Consider the following 21,449-nt stretch of genomic DNA (forward strand, 5'->3'; position numbering starts at 1 on the left):
TTCCATGCCTGCTTTTAGGTAAAAGTTATACATTATACATTCTACGATTCTCCAGCCTTTCAATAGGAGGAACAATAATATGAGCCAACTAGTACCTCCAGAGCTCCCAGGAACTAAGCCAACAACCAAGGAGTATACATGGCTCCAGCTGCATATGTAGAAGATGATGGTCTTATTGGCATTAATGGGAGGAGAGGTCCTTGGTCCTATGAAGGCTCGATAGATGCTCCAGTGTAGAAGAACATAGGGTGGGGAGGCGGGAGTGGGTGGGTGGGTGGAAGAATACCCTCATAGAAGGAGGGGGAGGGGAAAGGGGGCAAGGGTTTTTCTGGAGGTGGGGGAAACCAGGTAACGGGATAACACTTGAAATGTAAATAAATTTAAATGAATTTAAATAAATAAATAAATAAATAAAACAGAAAAAAATAAAACTATAAAATGTTCAAGAGGTAGGTGCACTGTGGGTGAAAAAATATAAAGTGAAAACGTAGAACTCTGTTGGGTTTACACCATGCTTTTTAGAAAAGGCTTCTTGTTTTTATTTTTTCTACTTGGCACCTGACTGGTGCTCTCCTGGAGGCTTTCATTATTCAAAAGAATTCTTCCAACACCCTGGCCACACCCAGAGACTCTGTAGATATGCTTATTTCTCATAGTTAGCAACTTCCACCTGAGCCTTTCTCTCTGGGAGGCCCTGCTAATCTAACAATGTAAATCTGGAGGTTACCTAGTTCCAGATGATGGGCTTTAGGAAGATTTCAGGCTTGTTATGCTAAGGCCTAAATTTTCAGTAATATGGGTCTTTTGAATGGTAAGAAATGGTATTTATTTTGTAATTATATCGTGTTATGACATTGCTTTATCTATTTTTTCTTGCTTTACTTTTAGATTTAGCTCATCATACATTTTCACTTTTAGAATACAGGGTTTGTTTAATCTCATAATAAGACATTCCTTTCAGTGTTAGAGACATGTTGTTCTTTCTCCAGTGTGTATTCATTCTTTTTTGCCCTCAGATATATCCATGAGGGATGCCGTTGCTTAAAGTGAGCTAATCTGTCCTCTGCAGTTTGGGAAAGAGTTTCGATGTGGGTTGGTTGTGCAGGGGCACCTCAGTGCTCTATTCCTGTAATGTCTTTTGGGCCCTGGTCTCCCTGGCATGCTGGTGTTCATTCTGATTAGTATTACTTGATCCTGTCCTCTGGGACTTCGTCAGTTGTTAACCTAGCGCATCTTATATGTTGGTGGTGGGAGTCACTTATACTCAAGAATTACTGAAAACCTTCAGAGAATGGTTTTTGTTTTTCTTTTGTTGTTTTGTTCTTTTTCTTTTTTGTAGCTCTGCAGATACACCTATAAGAGTTTAGGTAAGGATGTCTAGGGTGTCTATAAGTGTGTCTCTAAGGTTATTTGTCTGTGTTTGTATGATGCACCTGTGCATGTGGGAGTGACTGCACATTTGGAGGCCACAGACCAATGCTAGTCTTTCTCAGTTTTTCTGTGGCCTTTCTCCCCCAGATAGGCTCCATCACTGAATGTGGCACTTACTGATTTAGCTAACCCGATTGGCCTGCAAGCTGTAGGCATCTGCTTGTCTCTGCATCTCCAGCACCAAGGTTACAGAAATGTGCCCTTACTCTTTGCCTGGGGAAATCTCAGACCCTCATACTCTTGTGACAGACTCTTCTATTTCCCCAGCCCTGTTGTGTTTGAGATAAGGTCTCCCTCTGTAGTGTAAGTTGGCCTTGAATTTTTTATACTCTTGTGTTGACCTCCAGAGCCTGTCTTTTTTGAAATCTTTTTACTGAACTTTATCTACATATTTATTGTAATATAAATTAAAATTAAATATTTACCAAAACATTTTCAGTGCCATATCATTAATATAATACCCTTTAAAATAAAACTTGTATTTTTCTAAAACATACAAAATTAATGAAATAGCTGCATTGTCTTTGTATTATAAATGTGTTTAATGTCTGTCCTAATAGAAAGGAGTTAAATTTCAGATTGGCTCCCATTCTCAGTAAGCTTTGATAGGTTGCTTTAGGTAAAATAAGTGGCCAAAATATAGTCTTATGTTTACAGGTAGTTGATAAAGTATTCTAAGAGTCTGATCAGATAATTGTGACTATTATGTATTGAGGCTGCACCAAAATTTAGCAAACAAATGGTAGCTTCTTAGTATAGCATATGGAGGTATGTCAGCCTACCGCATCCTACTGTGCTGTAAACTCCTTGCTCTGTCTTATGCTTTGACTGACCATTTTACAGACATATGGTTCTGTTCCATAAAGAAGTGACTTTTGGGGGGAAAATAATCTTTTTCGGTGAGATATACTGATCTTCCAAATCTTAACACATTTCATGAAGAATTTCATCAGGAACATCTTGAAACACATGTTTTCCAGAAATCTAACTTTTTGTTTATAAGTTCAAATGATAATTTTGACAACAAATATTGCCTGATGTTTTCCTTGAAGCGTAATTAGCAAACTGATAGCCCAATCTGGTTAATTTTGAGAAACTGCATACAACATACAAAGGTTTAATTAATAAGATTAGTAATTCTTATTGCTACATCAAGAACTTTATTAAACAAACTTGGCATTAGTATTTATTCCAAATGTGGTGCTGAAGAAACAAATCCTGGAAAGCAGGGTAGGATTCTTCCTGGAACCTGGGACTACTTTATGGTATATTGGCAAAGAGAAATTTAAGTCCAAGTGACCTTAAAGTTGCCCATCCTTTTCCCTTACACAGTGGATATTTTCTGGGCTGTCTAGGTAAGCTCAATGCAGTGGTAAAGCTTTTCATAAGTACAACTGACAGAAGAACAATTCTGAGTGAGCAGTGTGGCAAAGGTGGAGGAGGTGGACCACAAGCCAAGGAGTGATGTCCACCTCTTAGTGTCCTATTTCTGTAGTTAATACAGGCTATGTGTTTACTTCTGAAGATTTGGAACTAGGAGCCTCCAATGAGAGAGAATGCAAAATTTGTCTTTCTGGGTCTGGATTGCCTTGTTCAATATGGTCTTTTCTAGTTCTATCCAATTACCTGGGAAGTTCATGGTTTCATTTTTTCTTTATAGCTGTATAGTATTTCACAGTGTACCTGTACCATATTTTGATTATCCATTTGTCTGTTGTAGGACATGTATGTTTTCATTTTTTCACTGTTACGAATATAGTAGCAATGAACATGGTTGAGCCAGTATTTGTAGAGTTGGGTGTTGAGTTCTTTTCGGCACACGCCTAGGAGTAGTGTAGCTGGGAAGTTGGGTCATATGGCAGATTTATATTTAGCTTTCTGAGAATTTTTCATTCTACACAAAGATTTTCATAGTGGCTGCATCAGTTTGCAATTCCACCAACAGTGAATGAAAGTCATCTGGTCCTGTTGTGTGTGTGTTTGTGTGTGTATGCACATGTATATCTTTGTGTGTTTGTGGGTGTATGTTTGTGTGTGTACATGTGTGTGTGTGTCCCATGTCACACCCTCTCCAGCATTTATTGTTGGTTCTTTGGTGATCTTTGTTATTCTGACGAGATTAAAATGAAATCTTAATTGTTTTGGTTTGCTTTTCCCTAATTTCTAGGCACAATGGTCCCTTTTCTTCTTCTTCTTCTTCTTCTTCTTCTTCTTCTTCTTCTTCTTCTTCTTCTTCTTCTTCTTCTTCTTCTTCTTCTTCTTCTTCTTCTTCTTCTCCTCCTCCTCTTTCTCCTCCTCCTCCTCTTCCTCCTCCTCCTTCTCCTCCTCCTCTTTCTCCTCTTCCTTCTTCTCCTCCTCTTCCTCCTCTTCTTCTTCCTCCCCTCCTCGTCTTCTTGTCCCTCCTTCCATCCCTTTCCTCCTCCTTCCTTCATTTTTTTCTCTTCCTCCTCCTCCTCCTCTGATAACTCTTTATTCAAATCCTAGGTACATTTTCTAAACAAGTCATTTGTTTCTTTTCTTTGTGTTTTGAATTCTTTATATATTATAGATATTAATCCTCTGTCATGGTAGCTGGCAGAGATTCTCTTCCTTTCTATGGCATTCCTCTTCACGTGACAGATTGTTTCCTTAGCTGTGCAGAAGCTTGTTAGTTTTATGAAGTCCTAATTGTCAATTGTTGGCCTTAATATTTGGGCATATTGAGTCCTAGTTTGGAAGTCTGTTCCGATGCCTGTATAATGTAGGATATGTGCATGATTTCTTTTAGCAATTTCAGTGTTTTGAGTTTCAAGTCTAGGTCTTTGATCCATTTAGAGTAGTTTTATGCAAGGTGATGATGAATATGAGTTTAGTTTAATTTTTCTATATACAGACATCCAGTTTTCTCAGCACCATTTGGGAAAATGCTTTCTTTTTTTCCAGCATATGTTTTTGATGCCATTGTCAAGCATTAAGTGGCTGGAGTTATATATACTCATGCTTGGGTCTTTAATTCAGTTTTGTTCCCTTGGTCTTCATGTTTGTTTTTGTGTCAGTGCTATATTGTTGTTATTACTATGGCTGTATATTATATCTTAAGATAAGGAATTGTAATCCTGTCAAACTTTTTTTTTTTAACTCAGAATTGTTTTAGCTATCCAGGATATTTGGTTTCATATGAATTTTATATATTTTTTTTCTATTTTTGCAAAGAATAAGATGGGCATTTTGATTGGAATTACAGTAACTATATTAATAGACTTTTTTTAGAATGGTCATATTTGCCATTTGATTCTACCAATCCATGAGCATGGGATGTCCTTCTATTTTCCAATGTCTGTCCCTAACCCCTTCAGATTTTTAAAATTTTATTGTAGAAGTCCTTCAACTGCTTATTTAGGTTTATCTTAGATCTCTTATTGTCTTTGAGGCTATTATGAATGGGAGTGTGTCCATGACCTCTTCTTTGCATGTTTTCTGTTGGTGTGTAGAAACTATTGATGTATGCAAGTTGACTTTATATACTGCTACTCTGCTGAATTTATCGTTTGTAGAAGTTTTTGGGCATAATTTTGGAATACTCTAAAGTATAACATTATGTCATCTGCAGATATGGATAGTTTATTTGAATTTCTTTAATTTCTTTCTCTTGCCTTACTAATTCAGTTTAAAGAGCAATATTGAAAAGGAGTGGAGATAGTGAGCATCCTTGTTACATTTAAGACCATCTGAAAGAATATCAGGGTTCTCTCAGGAGTCTGTAGACCACAACTAGGAATCTCATTTTCACTTTTTTAGTCCGTCTGTCTGTCTGTCTGTCTGTCTCTCATTCATTCATCTGTTTGTTTTTAGTATTTTTTTCAAGCTAATAACCTAGAACTTAGATGAAAAATTAGAGAAGCTTCAGTTTTGTCTTAAAAGTTAAATAGACTAGTAGTTGAGAACTGAATCAGGGATAAAATTAAGCATCTCAGTGTTGGGGTCCCAGAGACTTGCCACTATAAATGTCCTCCCTCTCAGTGTTGGGGTCCCAGCGACTTGCCACTATAAATGTCCTCTGAAGTATGCACCCCGATGCTGTAGTCATTTCGAGAATCCCCGTGCATATTTTATTTATGTATCAGTAGGAATTTTTAAATTTTTTTCTTATTTTCCTAGTTTAGTAACTTGAATCTTCTCTCTCCTTTTGCCCTATCTTTTTACTTTCTAAAGGTCTTTTGATTTTGTTTCTTTTTAAAGTATGTAAGTTCTGGCTGGTGACAGTTCAGTGGTAAAACACTTCACTAAGATTTGTGACAACTCTGTTTCATCCATGGCATTGACAATAAGATTCAACTTGATTTTATCTATTATTCTTTGTTATTTTAAAATATTTAAGTTACTTTTTTGTTCCTCCCCTCTGTTTTCTGTTTAACTTGTACTGCACTCCTTTATCAAGTTTTTGGAAGTGGGAATTTTGTTTGTTGGTCTCAGTTCTTTTTCAGTAAGGAAGTTCTCTCTCTCTCTCTCTCTCTCTCTCTCTCTCTCTCTCCCCCTTCTTCTCCTTCTCCCTCTCCCCCCTCCTCTCTTTTTGAGTGTAAACTGTTAGGATTTAGAATAACGATAATATTTTCATCACATAATGAACTCGATAAGTTTCTTAAGGTTTCTAAATGAGCTGCTTTTCATGTATTTCTTAAAATCTGTAATCCTGTGGTTTTGCATTTAGTAAAACTAGTTTATAATAGCCTGTATTTTTAGTATAGCAATTATTTAAAAGTATGTTTTCTAACTTGCAAATTTTGGATATTTGTTCACATTGTTATGTTATTTAGATACTGACTAAAATATCCTTCTTACCTCTAATAGTAAGTATTAAAACTTGCCTGTGGGGTATACATGTAGGTACAAATACTTGTAGAGGGCAGGGGTTAAAATCAGGTATCTTCTTCCATTTCTCTCTACTGATATTCTCCCCATCTCCCCAGTGATGGCATCCTAGGCTCAAGGTGTTGCTCCAGGCCTTTTTTGTGGGTTCTAGATATATGGAATCAGTTTCTCATCCTTCTGTGGCAAGTGCCTTATTGAGTAAGTCTAACTAGCCCTCTTTTTTATTATTAATACTGAACCTCAATCCTATTGTGGCTATTACCTGCATAGTTTTTTATTTACAACTTGTTCATTCTTGTATTTATAATCAACCTTTGCCTTTGAGCAGACTATGTATATTAGATTTATTTATTTATTTATTTATTTATCTACTCTGACAGTCTGTGGGGTTTGAGGTATTTAGATTATCTAACTTCAATTTGATCATCGATACGGTCAAGTTTTATTTTCTATTTCATTTAATACCATTTTTTAAAAAGATTTATCTATTTTATGTATGAGTTCATTGTGGCTTTCTTCAGCTACACAAAAAATGGGCATCCAATCCTGTTACAGATGATTGTGAGCTACCATGTGGTTGCTGGGAATTGAACTCAGGACCTCTGGAAGAGCTGTCAATGCTTTTAACTACTGAGCCATTTCTCCAGCTTTAATACTATCCTAATCCTTTTTTATTTGTTCTTTTGTGTTAAACCTGCTTAGTGTACAGTCTAATTTTATGTTAACCTTTTTATTAATTTATTCTCATATATTATATCCCGACCAGTTTCCCCTCCCTCCCTTATCCCTTTTTTAATACGTTGATTCTTTATAATCAGACCAATTTTGATCATCCTAATTGTAAATATTATTTTACTTAAATATATTTGCATTTTTCCCTTCTCATTTGCTGTTGGCATGCATGTTAGATCCCTGCACTACATTAGTTATGTTGTTGTCCATTCTCTTTCATATATGTACATATATTCTAAGGATTGGGTTGGGAGGACGAAGGAATATAGCATTTTCGCCACCTTTGAGACAGTCTACATAGCCAGCGTGGCCTTGACCTTACTCTACAGTTGAGCATGATTTTGAACTGTTGTTCTTGCTGCTTCTTAAAGCCTCAGGTTCCAGACCTTTACTACTGCGCCAGCTTTATACATTTGTTAAAATTAATCAAAACCATTACTAGTTCTGGAATACTTGCATTTTATTATGTATTTCTGTTACCAGTTAATGTCATTTTCTTTAGTATTTCTTTTTTAAGCAAGGCTGCTAGCAATTGTTTCTCGGCCTTTATTTAGTATTATTGCAAAGGCAATGACTATATTTTGCCCCAGTTTATTAATAGTTATTCTAGATTCAAAATGCTTGATACTGCTTCTTTCTTTCTTTTTTTTTTAAAGAGTTACTTGTTTCTTTTATATGAGTTCATTGTAACTTTTCAGACACCCCAGAAGAGGGCATCAGATCCCATTACAGATGGTTGTGAGCCACCATGTGGTTGCTGGGAATTGATCTCAGGACCTCTGGAAGATCTGTCAGTGCTCTTAACTGCTGAGCCATCTCTCTAGCCTGACACTTTTTTTTTTGTTTTTGAAAGCTTTGAATTTTTTCAAATATGGACATGGGATGAAGTTAGTGATTAATGATATTGATATTCACCTGTGTCCTAGTTTTCTGTTTATAAGATGCTCTTTTTGTCTTTGTGTAGCTTGATTATATCTTGTTCGGACTGTCTTTATTCTGCTTGTGTTGCTTAAGCTTCTTTGATAGATATGTTAATGTTGATCATGAAGTTTCTTAGGTTTTTATCTATTATGGCCTCACATAGTATACTTTATCTGTATATCTTGTTAAGATTCCTTTTATTTTTTTCATTTGTTTTTAATATTTGTGATTTTCTCACATGTCTGAAACTTTTTTATATTTCTTTCTTTATTTTTTTTTAGTTTCTAAATACTTTAATTTTACATTTCAAATCTGAGAAGTTTTTTCTTTCTTTCTTCCTTCCTTCCTTTCTTTCTTTCTTTCTTTCTTTCTTTCTTTCTTTCTCTCTTTCTTTCTTTTTTGAACTTTTATTGCATTATGATGAGAAAAGTTACATGATTTCAATTTACCTGAATTTTTTTTTAAATCTTTTTTTTTAAAAAAACATTTATTTACTTTATGTATATGAGTATACTGTAGCTGTACAGATGATTGTGAACCAGCATGTGGTTGCTGGGATTTGAACTCAGGACCTTTGGAAGAACAGTCAGTGCTCTTACCCACTGAGCCATCTCACCAGCCCCAATTTACCTGAATTTGTTAACATTTCAAAACATATTTTAAGTAAATAGAATTAAATCACATTCTTGTTTCCCTTTTGTACTCCAACTCCTCCCAAAGACCCCCCTTCAATATCTACAATATTTCTTTTTGTCATACCCCTTAAAATTTATAAAATATTATAACAACAAAAATGAATATTATAAAAGTTGTTTGATATAAAACAACAATCAATTTAACAGTCTTATGTAGATGCTTGTCTACAACAATACTGAAAATACATACATTTTTCTCAATATAAATTTTAAATAACTCAAAACATATTAACTGTATATTTCAAAATAATACATCACTACTAGTATTTTCTTAAATGAACATAAATATATAAAGTCTTTTTGTTTTTTTGTTTGTTTGTTTTATATTTAGTAGAGTTTAAAGTTTTGGCTCTTACTGTAGTACAAGCCCAAAAATTGTTCTAAAAAGAACAATTTTTAGACATTTACCCTCACATCACCAAAGGATTTTACCTCCATCGTAGCTAAGCTGAGAGTTGATAGTTCTACTGCACTGAGGAGTGAATTGTAGACAAGATTTTTGGATACAGACTTCCTGCTATGGTCAAAGCTATTTGACTTGAGTGAGTGACTTTATTCTCAGCCCACAGAGAACAGGTTACATTCATTTAAGAAATGGTGTGTGTATTAAGATGGTCTATCCATAAAGCCATTCACCAACTGTTTCAATGAACAATGGTTCTGCTTGAAGGTTGGCATAGACATTAGGTGTGGGTAAGAATCTGGTTCGTTAGCTGTGATAATTTGGAAAAGCATTCATCTCAGAGAAAGAGTAACTTATAAAGTCCTCTTCTTCAAACTTGGTACAAGAGCTACAAATGTCAAGCAAAGCATTCAGTCTCACTCTTTGTTGTTCTCTTCCCTACAAGCTACCTCCCAAGTTAATTGTCTATGTCTCCCTTGGGTATATAAATACTTTTGAAATATATAAGCTGTTCTGAAAACCATAGTATAGTGTAAAAACATGAAATAAACAATACTGCTAATAGAGAGGCTGAGATAGGAGAAGCAAAATTTCAAGACCCTTATGTTGTACACAGCAAGACACTGTCACAAACAATTTGAAAGTATATATAGATTGTACAATATTGGACCTATTTCTCCAATTACCAAATTAGAGAGACCATTGGATGATAATCAACAAATTAATAATTCCTCATATTTTTGGATTTCAATCAATTAGGATATGTTAATAATATTAATTTTCATATTAAGATATTAAGAAAAGGTAATTGTCACTTCCTATTTGTTGTAAGAGGTGGAATTAAATTTGTGTGGATTTGTTGAGAGATTACTTTCTTGCTTCTTCTAGGGTGTAGTTTTGCTCCTTATGTTTTCCATCTATTATCCTTTGTAGGCCTGGATTTGTGGAAAGATATTGATTTTAGATCTGAGTCTTGCATTTCCGGTGTGATAGTGTGTCCAGGACTTGGTATGCTGGGAGAATTGGGTTCTGATGATGCCAAGTACCCTTGGTTTGTGTTGTTTATTTTCTTACATTTCTCCCCTCCGCCCTCACCCCCCCCCCCCCCCCCCCCAATCTGGTTATCTCTAGTGCTACCTGCCCTTCCTAAATCTGACTGGAGCCTGTCCTTCCTGTGATCCTGGTTGTGTCAGAAGTCCTCAGAGTCAAGCTGTCTTTGGGATCCTGTGATCCTGGGCTTGTTAGAGCACCTGGGAGTGCAGCAGCTTCCTCTAGGTGTTGTGGGACTGGCTACAGAGCCTGGGCCCAAGATATGCTCAGGACACCAGCCCAGAGAGACCTGAAGGAACCTGAGCCACTCTGCTGGCAGAGTTCATATGTGCCTGGTCACTCTGGTCCCAGTTACTCCAGGTGTTGGGACAGATGTTGTGCCTTCCTCACCTCTGATCCTGAGAGTGTCAGAGCACCTGGGAGTGGAGCTTCCTCTGGGTGTTGTGGGACTGGCTGCAGAGCCTGCGCCCAAGTTCTGCTCAGGAAACCAGCCCAGAGAGACTGGAAGGCTTAATCTTTGTTCATACTTTACAAATTCTTATTTCTTTTTCTTGTTAAGTTTGAGTAATTTATATTTATCCATTTTAAATTATTATTTCTTTAGTTATAGACTGACAAAGACATAATAAATTTTATTTACTTTTTTGCAAATTCAAATTCAAAATTTCCATTTGTTCACTTCTATATTTTTATTTTTCATTCTCTTGCCGACTGAGAACTTGTAGTGCTTCTGCCTATCCCACCCACGTAGCTGGTGGACAGCTGTCCGTCAGCACACCTGCCTGTTTCCCCCATCTGTTTTCTATTAAAAAATATCATTATTAAAATTATTATTTTGAGATGTGCTCTCATTCTGAAGCCCTGGCTCTCCTGGAATTTACTGTATGCACACTGCTGGCCCTAAATTAGCAGAGATCCTTCTGCCTCTGCCTTTCAAGTGTTAGGATTAAAGGTAGCATCATGCCCACCTAGAAAATATTTTTAACATCTACTTTAAAGTCTCTGTTTTAAGCCAGCAATATGAGGATAAGTAGCCCATTGCGCTTAGCTTTTATTCTGTCTTCATATGTATCTTTATATCTTACTGAAAACTTGCCATTTTAGGTCATGTATTGTAACAACTCTATTTTCTGTTTTTTGGTTTTTTTCTTTTTTCTCCTTACAGTTTTCATTGCCACTTTATTTTTAAATTAATTTCCCTATAATAAATATATTGTGATATATATGTGTATATATATGTATGTATGTATATATATGTATATATATGTATAAAACAGTATTACATGGTCACAAATATTTGTATTTTTAAAGTCTTGTTTTTAGCTTTACATTTGGTTCCTAGGACTCACCCTGTGTCTGTGGAGTTTGATGGTGCCTATGTTTAGAAATTGTGCTTAAGCTCTCTAAGTCAGTAATTATAATCTTTCAAGTCATGGTGGATCTCTGTAATGTTGAAGGAGTGCTGTGTATAAGACAGAGCAGATTTTCCTGCCTGCTGTTTCCTTGTCTATCTTCTCTTCCACATCCTAGCTTTGTGCTTTCTTGGCCTCCTCTTTTCACGATGTTCAACTTAGCCAAGCCCAAGCACATTTGTTCCAATTATGACCATGATGACCTGGGGCTAAGAACTGTTATTGTTAGCTTCCTGTGCTTGCCCACTTCCAACATCTTTACTTCCCCTGACAGGCATGATTGTGTTCAATGAGTTCTCTTTCCATTGCAGAGAAGTTTCTGGTTCTAATTCCTCAATTGTATAAACATGTGTGCCGACTAAATTGTAGATAGCAACAAAAGTAGCTAGAATATTGCTATCCTAAAGTTATATTTTAATTAAAAAAATGATTTAAAATCTTGAATATTAAATGCTAAACTTTAATTAGCTTTAATATGAATATGAGAAAGAAATGAAATATATAGTAAAAGAAAATGAGCTAAATAAATTCAGTTAACAAAATATAATCTAGTTTAGCTGATGATTAAGGCCCATGCCTTTAATCCCAGCACTCAAGGGGCAGAGGCAGGTGGATCTCTATGAGGCTAGCCTGGTCTGCAGAGTAAGTTTCAGGACAGCCAGGTTACTCAGAGAAACCCTGTTTCAGAAAACCAAAAATAAATTAAAAAGTTTTAAAATATTATCTATTTGAAAGGAAGAAAATCTATTTGAACTTCCATGTCATTACATTATGTCATTATCATGTCAGGAAATTCTAAACCAACTATTAACTATTTGTCAGGACTGCCTAGCCCTATAGTTTGTTTGCAAGGCAAGTATTTGTGGATGATTCTTGACCACAGTAGGAAGACCTGCTTCCGGTCTTGTTTCATGAATAGACTTTTTCTTCCCTTGATTTTCTTAGTTTAATGGAAATTGTGCATGTTCTATTAATTATTTATATTTTCTTTTAGGTAATTTTTAATTGTGTCTAGATATCAAATGTAGACTCTTTTTCTCCATAAAAAAAAGTACTTAGCTATTGTTGATGAATTAAAAATTAACTTCTGCCCTTATGCTTGGCATTTTTCTTTACATAAATCATGATAAAGGGAGAAAAAAGAGATTTTTGGAAATAATTCAAATTAACTTGTGTTTGATGACCACTTTGGGGGAAAGGGATACTTTATTTTGGATAAACACACCATCAGACAAATACATAAAATGATTATACCATTCAAAATGTAAAGTGCATATAAATAAATCTAATAATCAGTACATACAGGAAACACCCATGAAAGTAATACATGAAATGGCATATAACACACATAGTTTAGAAAACTCATTGCGCCCAGGCAGTGGTGGCACACTCCTTCAATACCAGCACACAGGAGGCAGAGGTGGGCAGATCTCTGAGTTCAAGGCCAGCTTGGTCTACAGAGTGAATTCCAAGACAGTCAGGGCTGCAAAGAGAAACCCTGACTTGAAAAAACAAAAAACAAACAACAAACAACAAACCAAATACCAACTCCCCTTCTTTGCTCCTCGCCCCCCCCCCAAAAAAAAAAGCCCTTAATGTCATGGTCTGGAGTTGTAACTAAATAGGTGGATGCTTGCCTAGCATGCTTAATGTCCCAGGTTCAATCCCATGGAGAACAAAATTCAGTGCTGTCCTACTGCTCAATTTGACCAATACAATCTCACTAAATTGATTGAAAGAATAAAATACTATCACAGGATGTTCTGAATTACATGTGAGAACAAAAACTCCCTAGGCAAGAATAATATAGTGTACTTGTTGCAGACAAAGACAGACTCAATGGTGATATCTTACGAATGGAATTGTCATGGAGCAGAGTCTCAGGGATAGCCATAAATCAACTTAATCAGAATCTTTTAAAAAAGAATCTCAATTATCTTGAGTATCTTCAACAGAGATAGACACTTTTTAAAAATTGCTTATATTAGAGAATGGTTAAATAATATTGTAACACAAATGCCAAATGATGGTGACAGGACCAATTTTTAAGGAGTCTGCCTAGAAAATGGAGGAAAAAGTGGCTTTACTAAACTGCCTGGAATAGTGGGTAACTAAACAGCAAAAACCAGTTGGATTGAGTCATATTGTCTGTTTTTCAGGGTCCAGGACTAAAAATATCCTAATGAGAAATAAATACTTGCTTCTCCCTTCAACATCACTACTTTAACAAACTACTGAGACCTTGAGTGATTAAAATTTCCCCAGGAGTCTTACTAGGAAAAGGAAAGGCTGAGACCAGGTGCTTGTCACAGGAGCAGCTTGTCTCCAGGAACAATAATTCATGCTGTCTGACAGTTTGTCAGACTACCTTTCAAGAGAGATGGAGCTGGGATGTTGATGGTCAGAGATGGATGGGCTCACACCTTGACCCAGACTGCTGGCTTGTGCTTGCCCCTTGCTTTCTGTTTAATCCTAAACCTACTGTCAGGACCAGCAAAGATGGATTTGGGGTCAAGGGTCACTGGACTGCTTTGTTTCTCATCCCATTTTGACCACAGTGATTAAATCTTTCTCTGCTTTTCACTATTCTTTGTCTCTTTGAACTAGTGAAGATGAGTGGAAGAGCCTAACTTCTTGGGATGTTGGTTCCCCAGGCTCTGACCCTAACAACCCCAGGAATATCATTGGACCTTAATTTGTTTGAGCAGAAGTTCTTTAGGAATGATCAGTATTTAGAAAGTAAAGTTTTTAATGCATAAGTACCATTATTGTGATGTACCTATGCTCTCTGGTCCTTTTCTCAGGAGCCCATAACCTCCATACTGTTATTTATCCCAACAGAATTCATTCAGAGTTCAAATCTATAGGCATAATATTAAATTAGGAATTTTACTGTCAGAGTAGAGGACTTGTGTTTTGAATGTGTTCCCCTCCCCCATGGTGTCAGTGATGAAGCATTATCTAGTTATAGATTTGGAAAAAACTGCTGAAGAAACATTTCTGCTAACAACTCACAAGTAAATATTTTTTTTATCTGCTTAGGATTAGAAGCCCGGCTTATTCTTAGAGTCTTCTGAAAGAAAATTAGGTAAGCAATGCTTTTCCTCATATTTTGAATAATTTGTATTCTGCCTACTCAGTTCCTTCAAGGTTTCTATAATTGTATTCCTGTGGCCTCTTGCAGAATACAGTTAGTGTATTTCTTTAGGAAGTTAGCATGCCAGCCAGCTGTCAGCCTTATGATATACCTGGTGTCTGATGTCAGGGGAAGCACAATTCAATTTTAAACCAAGTTTTTTGCATTTCAGTGCAGATGGGCTGCCACAATCTCTCTCATTGCTGCTTTCTTTGAAATTCCCCACTCTACACAGTCTATTTTTATTTTTAAATCTTTTGTGTGAAATGAAACCATCACTAACTGACTTTGTCTTTAGTTAAAAATCAATGCATTGAGTGAAATAGTCTGTACCGGTGTCGCTCCTTCTCATTTCTACAAATAAAATACCACTGCTTGTTTAGCTTGTGACTTGTCTAAACATGTTGAAAACATTCACTCCAAGGCATAATGCTCAGTCTCTGAGAGAGAACTCTGATAAGTTCACTCAAAGGGAAAAGAGGAATAATTGATAAAAGGCACTGCAGATAATGATGCCAGTCAGTGATTGGAAATGCATTGGCTTACCTTTTAATGAATTAGATTTGTCAACATCCAATGTTTTATGCACTACTTCTAATAAAAGTGGCATATGAGGAATTGCAGTTCTTTGAGGATGGCTTCTTCAAAGCTTTAGGATATCTTCAATTCCAAGACATTTTTAAATAATAGATATTTAAAGGTATGTTTAAATAATATTAAGGTTATGACACAAACACCAAATGACAAAATTCCAGAGTTTCAAAGAAGCAGCTGACGTGCCCTCACTGTTTCATCAAGCAACTTTGTCTTAAATTAGAGGGTAACAGGCTGATTTGGGGATTTTCTGTCAGTTTAACTTTAAGTTCTCCTGTTGTTTTGGTTGGTGTCACAACCTTAATGTCAACTTTTCAAATAGATTTCTACACTTCCTTTAGTTTGGGGTCATTAAAAAATACATCTGATAAATCTAAGTGGCATAAATAGGTCACACTGAAGTAAAGTTTCTTGCTTCCTGGAACTGAGTGACAGCTAATACTGCCATGTCAAGTAACAAAGTTAGCTCAGGCATCTTTGTTAAGTTTTGTTTTGCAGATGTATTTGCTTTAGAAAAACATGAAACCAAATAATAAGATATGATGTTGGTATAATTCTGCATATTCTGTTCTTGCGTTCGTAATCCTAGTGATTTAATATTGGCATTTTTTGCTTCTGATATTATTATTAAGCATGAAACAGCAGGTGATCATGGAAGAGAGAAAGGTCTTGTGATAGAGATGCTGAGATGTTTTTCAAGTTGGAATTTTGTCTTCATTTCAATCCTAACTTTACTATTTTTGACCCACTGGTTCTTACCATGTGTCATTCCTAAATCACTACAATTCTGAAGTTTGGTTTTTTTTTTTCCTGAACCTCAGTCCTTAAACAGCACGAGGAAATTTTAATTTTAAAGCAAATAAAGGTATTTCTAATTTAGAGGAAATTTTTCAAATAAGTGAATTGGAACATACAGTGTAGCTGCATTATGTAACATGTCTCCAGACATAGAAATGAAGTGTGGTCTTTAAATAGCTGAGGCCCCACTACCTTCATGAAAATTCAATCATACAACTCTCATATTTGTGTATTTAATAAAGCCACATAGGGCATTCACTTATGTATTTAATGTTCTTCAGTGTGAAATGATGTCCTGGTGACTGCTTGTAAAAGAAGGATAGCATCACGTTTAGTGTTTCTGTTAGATCATTTGATTCCAGCAATGGCTTTCTAATGAGATACAATGTATACTTTAATATTTGTTCAAGACTTCCTATGTGCTACAGAGTCTTCAAAGTGCAGTCTGTGGATTGACCTGTGTGATCTTTCTTGATAGCATTCCTTTAGTTGTAGAGATGCTAGAGAGAAGTTTAAGTAGCTTCTAAGTAATACAGATGGACTCAAAAAGAAATGCCACTCCAGAGTTTGAGGTACATACACTCAAAATGGGGGGCCAGGCCAACAGTGTTCGTGTTGCTTCGGAGTGTATTAGAAAGACAGAATCTTTGAACTACTGAATATCTCCATTATTAAAAATAATGCCTGAAATTGGGCAAACAACTTTAAGCTATGCCACATTTATATGTAGAATATTACCTACCTTTTAAGATAATTTTCAAGTTTTAAGTATGACAAGTATGATACTTAAATTCTTTATGCTAATTTGGGGATTTGTTGTCATTGGAGGTGATTAGTAAGAGATGTAGTAGTTAAACACAGCAGAGATGACCTAGATCAAAATTATCTGAAAGGTATTATATGAAGTACAGAATAAAATAATCCCAGAACATTAACAGGCCTTTCCTTCTACGTAAAATTTTCAGCATTTAAAATTTCATTGAGGGCTGGAGACATGGCTCAGCAGTTAGAAGCACTGACTGTTCTTCTAGAGGTCCTGAGTTCAATTCCCAGCATCCACATGGTGGCTCACCACCATCTGTAATGGGATCTGATGCCCTCTTCTGGTGTGTCAGAGATCAGCAACGGTATACTCACATAAAATAAATTTTAAAAAAATTTAAAAATTAAAATTTCATTGAGTTGTTTTTAGAAACAAACAGCCTGAGTTTATTCTTACCTCTGATTTCTAGTTTCAGGAAACTTTTATAACTCAATACCTTAGCTTTCTTATCCAGAAAATGAGAGGTAAAGCCATACTTCAGAGGTTGTAAGGATTAATTACATGCACATATATGAAGGATTCACTTCTCTCTTGTGTAATTCACTGGCGTTTTCTTATCTGTGGTTCCCATCTTTATGTGTATGTATGGTGGTTTATGCAAGTGGCACTCAGAGGTCAACATCCAGTGCCCTTCTTAAGATTGATTGCTCTTCATCTTATTTTTCCAGACAGATTCTCTCATTGAACCTGGAGCTCATTGATTCAGTGTTGGTAGCTAGCAATCTTAGTTGAGTTTCTCTTGCTGTGATAAAGACCATGACCAAAAGCATCTTGGGGAAAAAATAAAGGTTTTCTTGATTTATAGGTCAGTTTGTCATTGAAGGATGCCAAAAAGCAGGCATCCTTCAGGAAGCCCAAAAGCAGAAACTGAGGCAAATACCATGGTGAAAAATGCTTCTTACTTGTTTTCTTTTCCTGGTCTCCTCATCCTGCTTTCTTCAGCCACTGAACACCACCTGCCTAGGGGTGGCATAATGGGCTGAGCCCTACCATTTGAAAGGGTAATCAATAAAATACTTCACAGGCTTGCTTGGGGCAATCTCATGCCAGTTCTCCAATTAAAGGCACCCTCCTCCCACAAAACTCGCTGGTGTCAAGTTGACGAAAACCTAACCAGTACACCAGCCAATGAGCTTTATATATTTACCTGTATACATCCCTGTGTCTTGAACTGAAGCCCTAATATATGTATGGCAGAAACTTTACTGACTGAGCCATCTCCTTACCACCTCCTGTCTCCAGCTACTTCTTTTCAAAATGGTATTTTACTATGTAGCCTAGGCTACCCTCAAATTTATGATCCCCCTGTTTCCATCTCTTGAGTGTTGTATGTCACCACAGCCAGCTGCTTTCCATCCTTGAGTATATTCATACTTCATATGTGTTCTTTTCTCTGTGATAAGTTATCAAATACTTTTTGTTAGAAAAGCTCACCACAAACCCATAAACTGAGACATTTTCTGTTAGAATCCAAACCACAAAGTTATTTTTGGGTGTGTGTGTGTGTTCTCTGCAATCATCTTCCTGTGCCACCCTTGGCCTGGGTACCAGTAGATGCCATGTGATTGTATGATGTTTAACCTGCTTGATTTAAAATGAAAATGAAATGTGTTAATGTCATATTGCAGTTTTAAGCTTCTGTGCTTCTGTGCCCTGCCTCATGCCACAGCCCTGTAATCTCAGTTCCCCCAGAAAGCTAAGGTATGACAATCAGACAAAAGTCAGCCAGGGTAGGACTGTTTTTAAAAACTGGATAAAAATAATGAGATGGGAGGCCATTTGTCTAACCTCTTACTAAATGTAATACAGAAAAGTTAGGTGAGTAGACATGTTTGTTTAAAGGCTAGAAGCTAGAGAACCTGGTTTGTTTCCTTCCATGTGAACATAATTCAGACATAATCACGAGTCCTTGAAGGAAAAGTGGTTTGGCATGCAAATACTCCCCTAACAATATTAGGGGCACATCAACAATGGGAGGTAGGACTGTGTGTTCTTGGAGGGTAACACTTTGCATGCTTACCTGTAAATGGCATCAGGATAAAAATGCATAGTGAGAAGAATACCCAGGAGAGCATTTACGCTGCTAGCTTGGCATTTAGTTTAACACATCTGGAATGGCCCAGGTGTTTAGGTATTTAGCAAGTGTCTCTAGTCATTCAGTTTTAGTTGGTTTTGGACTGTGCTTTTTGAAAAGCATTGTAACAGGCAGACATTACTGGGGAGAAAAAAGGGGTGGGACTTTTGGTAATATATGTTTGTAACATCATCCTCTTTCATAATTTTTTCAGCCTCTGACCCTGGCTTGTTTACATCCCATGGCTTTGTGTCCTGCCCACCATTGCTCCCAGGCAAATCCTTACTCTTCTGCTTTTTGTTTTGCTTTTCTGTTTTTCCCCTTAGAGAACCTCTTTTCTAAATTAATCAGTTGTATATTTATAAGTAATCCTACAAAATGTTCACAAAATTCTCTTTCCTACAAAAATCTTGAATTAAAGCTAGGGGTTGAAGTAAATTTAGAATCTCTATTACAAAGCCAGGCAGTGGTGGTGCATGCCTTTAATCCCAGCACTTGGGAGGCAGAGGCAGGTGGATTTCTGAGTTCGAGGCCAGCCTGGTCTACAGAGTGAGTTCCAGGACAGCCAGGGCACACGGAGAAACCCTGTCTTGAAAAACAAACAAACAAGCAAAAAATGTATAATCTGTAGACAATATTTAGGAGAGTAAAATAGGAAGTAGAAAATATCAGGACAGTTGTTTAGGGCAAATGATGCTTTGTAATTTTTTAAAAATTTCAACACTCAAGTGTTAGCTCTTTAGGGTTTGTTTGTTTGCCTGCCAGCTATCATCTCAGAAGTTGAAATCAAATTGTCTATATTTTGCTTTTCTATATAGCATGTCATTTGGGAGTTGTGGTTCAGTTTTGTTTCCAGCTTCATTGGGTTAAGAAGTACCTCGGTCATTCCTGAGATGTAATTTGGGGTGTATGTTTCACAGTGTTTCCAGAAGTTTTAAGTGAGGAAGGAAAACCCATCCTGAGGACAGGCAATAAATAAAATGGGGAAGGAAGAAGACAAGCACTGAGCATTGGCTTTCCTCTCTCTCCCGTGTTTACTGGCCCACACCATAGCAAGCTGGTTCTGGAGCCTTGCTTTCCTTATTGTGATGGGTTGCATTCCTTCGCAACTGTGGCCCCAATAAGTACTCTCTGTCATATCAACAGCATCAAGAGAAACAGCACTAAAATTCACTCTCCTCTGTCTCTGGTTTGAACATTTCCTTTTACACAAGTAGCTCAAAAGAGTATGGGTAATATTGAACATGCCATACTTTCTTACCACTATTTCATACCAAGGTTTTAAAAAATCTACTCATAAACTGTTATTCTATCATGATTAGTGAAGAATCAGAATTTCCTTCATAATAATTTAGCCCTTATAACAAACTCTGCAACCTCAATCCTCTACTATAGAACACTTTGCTGAGTGTGTATGAGGTATATACTTAATCATCCCAGAACCAAAATTAATTAATAAATTAATTGGCTCAAACTAATAGAAAGCTGTAACTGCTTGTTAGAAAATATGTTTTATTTAATAATAACTCCTTAGCAACTAAGGAGTGGTATATATTTAACAAATAGTATTTATTTTCCTCTATTTACTGAAAAGAATATACTCATGAAAGGAATACATCCATAGCATTATATTAATTACTTTTAGAAGGCATAGAACTGTATGTACAAAATGTAGAACTATCTAGATTAACCATTGTCTAGTTTAAGAATGTACTTTAAAGTAACACACTTTAATACTTGGTTACAGAGGCACTTTGAGAGCTACTCTGAGTCTAAACAACACTGTTGTATGTAGATTATGTGATTGGTGATTGTTCTAAATTAATTCTTCCATTTCAAATTCAAATTTTCTTGTACATGTATGAAAAATGAAATCATAGCTCTTATTTACTGCCTCCGTTCGTATAACAGTTAAATAATATCAAATGTATATGGGTGTCATTGGATACTTTTAATAAGAAATAATCAGGTGGGGCTGGAGAGATGGCTCAGCAGTTAAGAGCACCAACTGCTCTTCCAAAGGTCGTGAGTTCAAATCCCAGCAACCACATGGTGGCTCACAACCATCTGTGATGAGATCTGATACTCTCTTCTGGGGTATCTGAAGACAGCTATAGTGTACTTACATATAATAAATAAATAAATCTTTAAAAAAAAAAAAAAAGAAATAATCAGGAAGCCAAGGAAAGAGATGGCCACAGATTCAAGGCCAGCTTGTACTATTGTGTGAGATTTAGGAGGGGTGGGGAATCCAGTAATGGTTTTGATTTCTTATATAATTCTTAAAATCTAAAACCAGGATTAGAAGCCCATTTCATCAAAGGTAAATATGGTGGTTTGAATGAAACTGGCCCCCATTGGCTCATATATGTAAATGCTTAGGCCCACATAATGAAACTGCTTTAGAAGGATTAGTAGATGTGGCTTTATTAAAGGAAGTATGTTGTTGGGGAGTAGACTTTGAGGTTTCAAATACCTATGCCCATCCCAATGTCTCTCTCTCTCTCTCTCTCTCTCTCTCTCTCTCTCTCT

At 36.3% G+C, this 21,449-nt stretch overlaps 1 protein-coding gene across 13 annotated transcripts in view; it reads left to right on the forward strand.

Annotated features, from left to right (window-relative positions):
• Positions 1 to 21,449, forward strand: part of Kiaa0825 (KIAA0825 ortholog) — a 422,279-nt gene that overhangs the window by 11,102 nt on the left and 389,728 nt on the right. For 5 of the 13 annotated variants that reach the window (XM_031359889.1, XM_031359893.1, XM_031359887.1 and 2 more), the window contains exon 2: positions 14,535 to 14,580. The exons of the other annotated variants lie outside the window; for them this stretch is intronic. The gene's annotated coding sequence lies outside the window, so the exon portion shown is untranslated. The remainder of the gene's footprint in view (positions 1 to 14,534; positions 14,581 to 21,449) is intronic. 13 annotated transcript variants of the gene reach the window in all.

This window comes from Mastomys coucha, unplaced genomic scaffold (assembly GCF_008632895.1).
Source record: "Mastomys coucha isolate ucsf_1 unplaced genomic scaffold, UCSF_Mcou_1 pScaffold8, whole genome shotgun sequence".
Taxonomy (NCBI): domain Eukaryota; kingdom Metazoa; phylum Chordata; class Mammalia; order Rodentia; family Muridae; genus Mastomys; species Mastomys coucha.